This window comes from Triticum urartu, chromosome 4A (assembly GCF_056163025.1).
Source record: "Triticum urartu cultivar PI428250 chromosome 4A, HENAU_Tu73, whole genome shotgun sequence".
Classification (NCBI taxonomy): domain Eukaryota; kingdom Viridiplantae; phylum Streptophyta; class Magnoliopsida; order Poales; family Poaceae; genus Triticum; species Triticum urartu.
In genome coordinates, this window is record NC_141876.1 from 381,119,857 (window position 1) to 381,128,914 (window position 9,058).

At 39.3% G+C, this 9,058-nt stretch overlaps 1 long non-coding RNA gene across 10 annotated transcripts; it reads left to right on the top strand.

Annotated features, from left to right (window-relative positions):
* Positions 1 to 772: 772 nt before the first annotated feature.
* Positions 773 to 6,158, top strand: LOC125554725 (uncharacterized). Of its 10 annotated transcripts, none has more exons than XR_015601196.1 (4): positions 773 to 1,237; positions 1,917 to 3,578; positions 3,680 to 3,834; positions 5,575 to 6,158. It is a non-coding gene; the product is annotated as an uncharacterized LOC125554725 (long non-coding RNA). The 10 variants fall into 10 exon arrangements; XR_015601194.1 differs by having other exon boundaries at positions 5,589 to 6,158; XR_015601197.1 differs by having other exon boundaries at positions 3,680 to 3,828; positions 5,589 to 6,158.
* The last annotated feature ends 2,900 nt before the right edge of the window (positions 6,159 to 9,058 follow it).

Consider the following 9,058-nt stretch of genomic DNA (forward strand, 5'->3'; position numbering starts at 1 on the left):
TGTATGTGTCCTGGACAAAAAAACAAATAGTTCAATATAAATTTATGTCGCAGTGAGCTGAAATGCTTATTATTTTTGTCGAGAACACATAGATGCATATTTTGACAATCCCTCCGTTGGATCATCTTATTACATTAGAGAGATGCTCCCATATTTATTTCATATTTTTTGATAACTTTTGAACCGTTAGAAGTTTAGGGAAACTTAACTAATTCTGTGGCAAGCTATGGTAGACACAGTTTTACCATCTACCTGTATGAGGGATAGTTATTCTTCATCCATCTCTATTTTAACATCTATGCACCGTAATTTTACGTTTCGTAAATTTTGTCTTATTTTAGACATAAAAAGAGAATGTAAGAAAACCTATAATTTTGTCGTAATTGTTTTTTATGTTACGTAAATTTAAAAATGTAAAAACATAGTGTAAAATGTACATAAAATAGAATTTTTGACTTACATTTCTTTTGTTATGTCAAATTTTATGCAATAAATCAATATGAATGTAAATATTTGTATTTAAAATGTAATTTATTTATGAAATGAACGTAAGATTACTTCGGTGAAGAATATATTATTTTGCACCCTGGGTGATGAATAGTAACACTATATATATATATACTATTTATCTTTATCTTTACCTACTAATAAACCAACGATTGCTTCTAGTTGTACGTCGTCACCAATTTTTGCAAAAAAGTGCCTACGGTTTTCGATATTCAACCCGCGCTCCTTTTTAAGTGGAAAAACATTTCGACCCAGATCCGGCCCGCCCAGCCCGAGTGCCGCTCCCATATGCCGCCACCACCAGCGCCCGCAGAGCGCCCGACCCCAAGCTCCTCCTCCCGTGCGCCTCCTACCCGGCCTTTCTCGCGAATCATCCGGCGACCGGCGCCACCGCTAGCGACTCCCAGGTCACGCCGCCGCTCCCCTGCCTTCTCTCTCTCTCATCTCCTTTTCTATCCTTCTCTCCAGGAGATCAGCGCCAATGCCTAGTCCTCGAGCTCACCTTGGAGGTTCGAACGCCGCCACGGGACCTCCACTGGACAGATCCGGCAGCTCCCTCCCGGATCTGCGTGCCCTCCACCTCCTCTACCCGATCCGGCGCCGCCCAACCCGCCATGACCTCCACCATGGTGCCCGCCGAGATCCTGTTCTCCGTCGACGCACCGTCGTCGCATGAGGACTTGGATGCCTGGCTCGCTGACAACCTCCCCCAATCCTACAGGAGGTTCAGGTACAACATCTACTTGATTAATTTCTGAATTCCACTTCTTTTTTGTGCATGTATATGCAATTGAGGGAGACTCATGTTGATGATCTTGTGTGCCAAATCTTACATGGACAGTTTGAATGTGTGATACATTGTGTGATCCAGTGACAAAATTTAGTTAGTGCTGCTATGTACTCCCTCCGTTCCAAAATAGATGACTCATTTTGGAACGGAGGGAGTATCAGTCAAGGGGATGGTGTAGAGAAGAGAGAATGAGGACAATACAAAGTGAGTGGGAGAGTGTGAGTGATTAATGAAGGGGTATAGGCTTTGTACTATTACACACAGTACATTGTACAAATAAGGAAGTGGGTAGTGTGCTATCTTTGTTGTGAAAAGGGAAGATTTCTTTCCTGACTCATGTAGTACCAGTACTGGTGGATCGATGATCTAAGGATCATATGAATGATTAATGGCGGGTAACATAGTATTGTTGTAGAGGTGTCGACAGCTGCAGTATTTGAATCTAAACATGTGATGCATGGAAGAGCTATTTTGGGTTAGATAATTATTTGGTTTTGGGTACAGAGTAGTTATTTCAGTACATGGCTTATGTCTCAGTATGTACTATGTAGCTTAGTCCCAGCAAAAGTGCCAAACCTTGTGTATTTGTTCTGCAATCCTGGTAATGATTTTTTTGTAGATCTAATAATGCAGGTGAATTTGGGCTTGCCGAAATATAGGAGTGTGCTACGTGCCGCAGCAGGTTTGGATGCGGCAATAAAGACCATGGCTCGGCTTGGGGAGCATCAAGCATCGACTTATGTGAAGAGGCCAAGGTGAGCTTCTTCGGTCCAATCCCAATCTGAATCAGGAGAGCATATTCTTAAGGTTGTCATTGCACTTTCTGGATAGGTTAATCTATTATTTGCACCCATGAAGATGCATCAGATAGAGATTGCATTCTCAATGTCTTCCATTTTTTCTTCTCTATACAATTATTTCATTTCTCGATTTGTTGCAGATTCAAGGATTTAAATTGTCAAGATATATGGTTGTTGGGGATTCAATATTGTGCCATTGTATTTAAAATTTTGAATGAGCTGTCTGCCATTGTTTATATCACATCTTCCTTTGCTAGACCACATGAGCTGATTCCAACTTTGGCCTCAAGTTGCTCCCGTCTATGACAAGTAGTTAGTTTTATGGGTTCAGGTATTGGCAAGCACCATCCTTGGTTTAGTTCACATGTCTTGAATTATTTTGATCATTTTGGTAACATCAAACTGGGTTGCATAGAAGTATCTGCTAATTGGGTTTGACCTTTTTGAGGAATGCTACTACAACACTTCAAAACTACTAGGCCGTTTTCATCAGCAGCATACATCTAACCACATGATGGAACTCTGTAATACAAGAGTGTACGATGCATTCCTCAGATTCTAAGGGATACCTGTGGAAGGTCTATGATAGCTGATTTTAGAAGATGCATTTATTGGTCCTGGCATTATAGTGCACATAGTCGCTGCTGCTGATGAAATACTGGATAATGACAAGGATAATTAGTTGTTACACGAACTCTAGCATGAGTATTGTTTATTTGACATTAATTGGATTGGATTACACCTTTTTGTTTGCTTGAACATCAGTATTGCAGTTATCTGGATGGATAGCTAGCAAACCATTTTGTGCATATCTCAACGGCGATGAGGTAGCCCTCTATGTTGTTGTCGCTTGATGTTAGTATTTTTTGGATTCAGATTTGCTTTGTGTGACGTTCCTCATGTAGGAATCAGTTTCAATGTGGAGAGGATTAATATTTTGTTTCAGTTCAGTTTGTAGGCCTTACTGTCTGCAGGGACGGCCCTGAGGGGGGGCAGGAGGGGCGGTCGCCCCGGGCCCCCACCTTACAGGGGCCCCCACGCCTAGTATGCATGCATTCGGCCGGTAGCCCATGGCCTAATTTTTCGCTACTGCGACGTGCGATTGCCAGCCTGTATGGGTATCGCATAGTCAAAGGGCACACGTTACGGGAGCCCGAGAGCTATCTACGGTCGTTCTTTCATCTTCTTTTGCTCGTTTCCTAAAATTTTCCTTCGCGATGCAACTACGCGACCACGATCTATCTGTACGCGATGAAAGCGGCAATCGGCGGCGGCTACGGTGCAGAGATCGGAGAGCTTCGGCCAACGGAGAGATTGTTACTCTGGTGCTCCGGCTTGGCGCCTCTTTGTGTGATCTGATCGCTTCTCTAATGCTGCGCCTAGAGCTCTAGGGAACTCCTTCTTGGATCCAACCAGGGCATCAATCGATCACCAGTTAACCACTTCTTGTCTTGCCGGCCGGAACCTTTGTACCTACACGGGTAATACCATCAATCACTAATTAGTTATCTATATAGGTCAATTATATTAAGATATTTCATTATAATTGGTTTGTGGATCTTCTGCGTTTTTTGGATTTCAGAACTATGGAAAGGATTTGTGGATGAGTTGATAAAATCACAAAGATGATCCATTGATAATTTTTTTGAGAATGCCATTGATGCTTGGACGAATATAGAGTTTGCGACAGTAGCTATGGATGGGCAAGCTAATGGAATACATGGAGAAAATGTGAGTGTAAGTGACCCTGAGAACACTCTTAACACATTGGATGCACGACACAGTCCGCCAGTTAATTTTAGGTTAACTTTGCATCACATGTTGCTTTGCATCGAGGGATGTAGAATTATATTAAGGTAATATGTACAGGTTACGTGACATAAATAATACCTTAATTTGCATTCAAGTGTTAGCTGGTAATAGTCCAATATATAACAGAAATAGCCAATGTGTCTTTGGTCCCATTGCACCCGAACTGAATTTTATATTTTAAAAGTAATGAGAAGAGTAAAAAGAAAGTGAAACTTTTACTTTAACAAAGATGACTTCGCGTAGTACTATATAAATGCATGAAAAATTTCGCCAAGGAATGACTACCATGGTATCCTGGACAAAAAGACAAAATTGATAGTACTCTATAAATGTTACCATTCACATTTTTTGGGCCTGCAATTATTTTCGCTGAGAATACCATGAGAGTAGTTTCTGCCCGAAACTTTTTGACTCCTTTAGTTTTCTAATATTTTTTTCCAATTCAGGTGCATTTGCCCTATGTTTGAAATATCCGCATCCTATATATATAATGATCGTTATTGTTATGGTGTCTGTATTAATGGCCCCGAATTTTAGTTTCGCCCCGGGCCTCCAAAATCTCAGGACCGGCCCTGACTGTCTGCAAATTCTTAGCATACTTTCATCATATGTGCATCCATAGCAAATACTTTGATCGGAATCATAGACTGCTCCAAGATTACGTCAGTTGCGTAAGTGCGTAGTTCCAGTTGTTGACATAGAGGACTAGAATTGTCACATGTGTAGTTATGTTTTACCAATGCTACAGAGTATCTAGCAGATAGTAATTTTTTACATAACCTAGAATGTTCTTCTGAACTATAATTTTGAATGAGCCATTATCTGAGATTTAAATCTAGCCAAAAATGATCATGGCTGATATAATGCATTCTCAGAATGCTACACGTTCAGTGCATGGCTTCAAATTGCAGCCTCCAACTTGAACATATATAGAATTTGCATGTCAAAAGAGGGGAGGTTGATGGCTATAAAAATTGGAGCTTCGGAGTGGTCTTCACACCCCGTTCGCTAAACTCTTTGTACTGTTGCCGCTGAAATCCTCTTTCCAAATTCAAGGACATCAAGCATCCCATCCTCAACTGATTACGCATTATGCAGGTTGGGACTTTTGCTCTGGGTAGACAATTAAAGCAGGGGTCATGGCTACCATATCCAACCTATATTGTACAAGAAACTTATCATGTTGAAGTGTTGATACTGTCAAGGATAGTATTGTTGCCATGCAAACTCAAAATATTTTCCAGTGCATGTAGTTGGCCTCCTTTCTATGTATTTCTGAAACTGCAACTTTTTTTCTTACTTTTAAATCAAGAATTGGTGTATAACAAAAAGTGCTTTCATTATTTTTCCAAGGAAAATTGTAATTGATATTTTTAGAAAGGAAGCATGAAGAAGTTGAGAACAACACATAAACTTTAGATTAACACTCCAAAACCAGATTACTATTGATTGACGATTTTGAAATAGCTTAATTTTATCTAAGGAGGTCACTTGGTTCGAGGGGTCATAGTGTGGACACGTTAAAGTCGATTTTGCGGCAAGTTTCTTTGCCCTTCTGTGGTAGGCAAATATTTTTAGTGGGCTACAGTTCATATGATTTCTTCATCTATAACTCGAGTACTGTTCATATTTATTTTACTTTTTGTTATTCATGGCAACTATCAGTTTGTGCCTGGCAGATTGGTGAGACGACTCTCCACCTTAGACCATCACCACAACCATAGGAGGGGGGCTGCCTTTACTCCATGTCGCTCCACAACGGTGCGAGACACACTGAAGCATCCACCATACCATCGGGGCCACTGCCTCGGTGCTACTGTAGATGCTAACCGGGAACCATTGGTGTTCCCCAAACTCATTAGCGTCGGATGTTGCCACTGGTGCCATGAATCTCCTCGCGTGATGGCCACTGCCCTCGCCCCAGACATAAATACTTTTTGCGATGTAAGCGAGTGTCCCAGCTTGCACGCGCGGCGCCGACGCCCGTAAAGATGCACCCTTTCCCTGTAATTATTAGCGGAAAGCAATCGTCGTTCGCGGGGATACTGCATCCAGGCATCCAGCAAGTGTGGATGAGACATGAGTGTCACCTACTATCATTACAAGGCCCCATGATTACAAGTCGATGCATGGAGGGGCTTGTGAAAATGAGGTGCTATGTTGTGATGACCAAGCTCAACGCCTCACGTTAGACGTGTATAGATGGACAAAGTAACAACGCTGATGGTGGCAAAGAGGAAAAGTGGACTTCAAAAGTTTCGAAAATTTAAAATAATGAGAAATTTGAAATAAAATGTTTAACAAATTTAAAAAATGTTTGCGTTTTTGTCAAAAAATGTTAGCTTATTCAAAAAATATTTGAAATATCAAAAACAAATTCACGTGAAATAAAAAAATTCATGATTTTTAAAAAGTTTGTGTATTTTTTAATGAAATTGAACAAAATTTTGCCAATTCAAAAAATGGTCAAGAATGGAAAAATATAAAAATTCAAAGACTGTTCGTGACTTACAAAATAGTTTATTCATTCATAAAGTGTTCACAAATTCAAAAAATTATCACGCATTTCAAATATGTTCGCTAATTTCCAGAAAAATGTCCGTGGATTCTGGAATAGTTCATAGATTCAAGAAAATGGTTTCATAAAAATGTTCATAGTTAAAAGAAATGTTTTTGCAAATCGTATAAAATTTTCATGAATTTATGAAAGTTCTTAATTTTTAAAAATATTTGAAAAATTGTAAAAGTGTACATTAATTTAAAAACTGTTCAGAATTAAAAATATGTTCAAGATTTTTTTCATTATTTCATGAAATCGAGAGTGATAGCGTACCTTGGTGATGCAGCAAAATGTGGTCCTGACCATTAATATTATGAATTTTTTTTCCCGTTGCAACGCACGGATCCTTTTCGTAGTATATATACCTACTAATAAAAGGGTTATCGCTTCGGGCTATCTTCGCAACCGTGGCTTCCCCGCCGAATTATTCTTGTTAGTCATGTTCTATATGATGTTAGTGTAATCTAGAAAAGTTTTTAAGTAACTAAATACCAGTTTTAAATAGGAATCTCGCTCATTGGCGGATTTTTCTCTCGGGCCGTGATGAAATTGCGTTTTTTGCAATTTTACTGCCTGAGTTGTTCGACCTGAACTTCTCCCAGTGCTAGGTTGAACTTCGACCAACATTGCCCAAATGGGGCTTGTGATATACCGTTGGAAAACTATGGACACCAGTATCATGACCCAAGTTAATTTTTTGGCAAAATATAAGCGGTTTAAGAGTAGTTTCAAAAACCGTTTTTTCTTCATACAAAAACGTGAATCTTATTTTCGATTGCATTTCTAAACCATTTATCGGAATGAGGCAAATAATATGGTGTTGGAAAGCTGCTGCAAAACCGTAAAGAGTAATTTGGAAAATCGTAAAATTTTGCAAACCGAACAACCGAGTTCGTATTTTCGATTTCATTTGTAAACGGCTAATCCAATTGAGGCAAATGACATGGCATTGGAAAGCTTATGAAAATGCGCTACTTTTTCATGTAAAAAGTTTTTTCTAATTTTGAACGGTTTAAGAGTAATTTAGAAAACGGTACAAGTTGCACCGAGTTCGTATTTTCGATCTATGTTTTTAACTGTATGTCCGAATGCAACAAACGATATGGCGTTGGAAAGCTTGAGAAAATGCAGGACTTTTTGGTATATATTGTTTCTCCCAATTCCTTACTGTTTTAAGTCAATTTTGGAAATGGCTAAAAATGTATTTTCGCCGTAATTTCTATAAACTTTATCAGAATGGGGCAAATAATATACCGTTGAAAAGCTAAGAAAAATGCGAAAGTTTTTCATGTTGATGGTTTTCTATGATTCCTAGCCGTTTTCAGGTAATTTCGAAAATGGCGAGATAATTCGTTCTACCTTTATCGCGAAATAGATTCTTCGAAAATGCACCTTGTGAAGAACCCGAACTTCTCGGCATGTCTACTTGAACTTCACTCTGTTTTTCACGTGCTTTTTTTGCTCGTAGATCTCCATCCACTGCTCGTAGCTCTCCATCCACTCACCGGAATTGAGCAAGTGATATACCGCTGGAAAGCTGGTGTAAACACGCAACTTTTCCGGGTTGATCGTTTTTTCATACTCGCGACAATTTTAAAAGTATTTCATCTCAAATTCATTCACTATAGTAGTCAAACTTCGTGCTATTTTCACGTTGAACTTCTGTGACGAATTTCGTTTTTAATTTTCCCATCCATTTTCGCCAGTGTTACACAAATGATATTCTTTTTGTACAAACCTCTCTCACAATATATTTTTTTAACTTTCTCCGACCGAGGACTTGAATTTACACAAATGATATTCCTGTTGTTTTGAAGTAAATTAGAGAAATGATGAGATCATGATTTCTGCCTTCATTGCGAATGGAAACGCATTGCGCGAAGTAGTAGAACTTCTCGGGCATGTTTGTTTGAACCTCACTCTATTTTTGACTTGTTGTTTTTTGTACTGCGTGAAGTAGTTGAACTTCTGGGGCATGTCTATTTGAACTTCACTCTGTTTCACTTTATTGTATTTTTCTTATATGAAATACACACCATGTAGTACTGAACTTCCGGTTGTTATGTAGCGACCAAACCTCAAACGGTCCAATCTCAGTGCTCCGGTGTCATCCCTGGATCAGTAATGCTGACACCACACAGTACTTGAAGGATTTATAACAGAGTAGCAATCACACACTTATTACATCGAGTGTCTCAAAAGAGAACTTATTACAATAAATATGGCTTAAGGCCATCTAATAATGATAACATCGGAAGGCTTGGAAGATAAGTGAGTCCATCAACTCCAACGGCATCACTAAGTATAGAACCACGACCTAAAGGCACCTTACTCGTCGTCTGAAAAGTCTGCAACATGAACGTTGCAGCCCGAAACGGGTCAGCACATGGAATATGTTGGCAAGGTAACACATAGAGAATAATGAAAGAACAAGGCTATACTACATGCATATTTGGCTGGTGGAAAGCTCTATGGTTACAGTTTTGCATAAAGCCAATTTTTCCCTACTGCAAAGGAATACATTTTATTTAACTATCATGGTGGTTGTTAAACATTGAGAGTGTAGACACCCTCTCAATCCCAATTAAA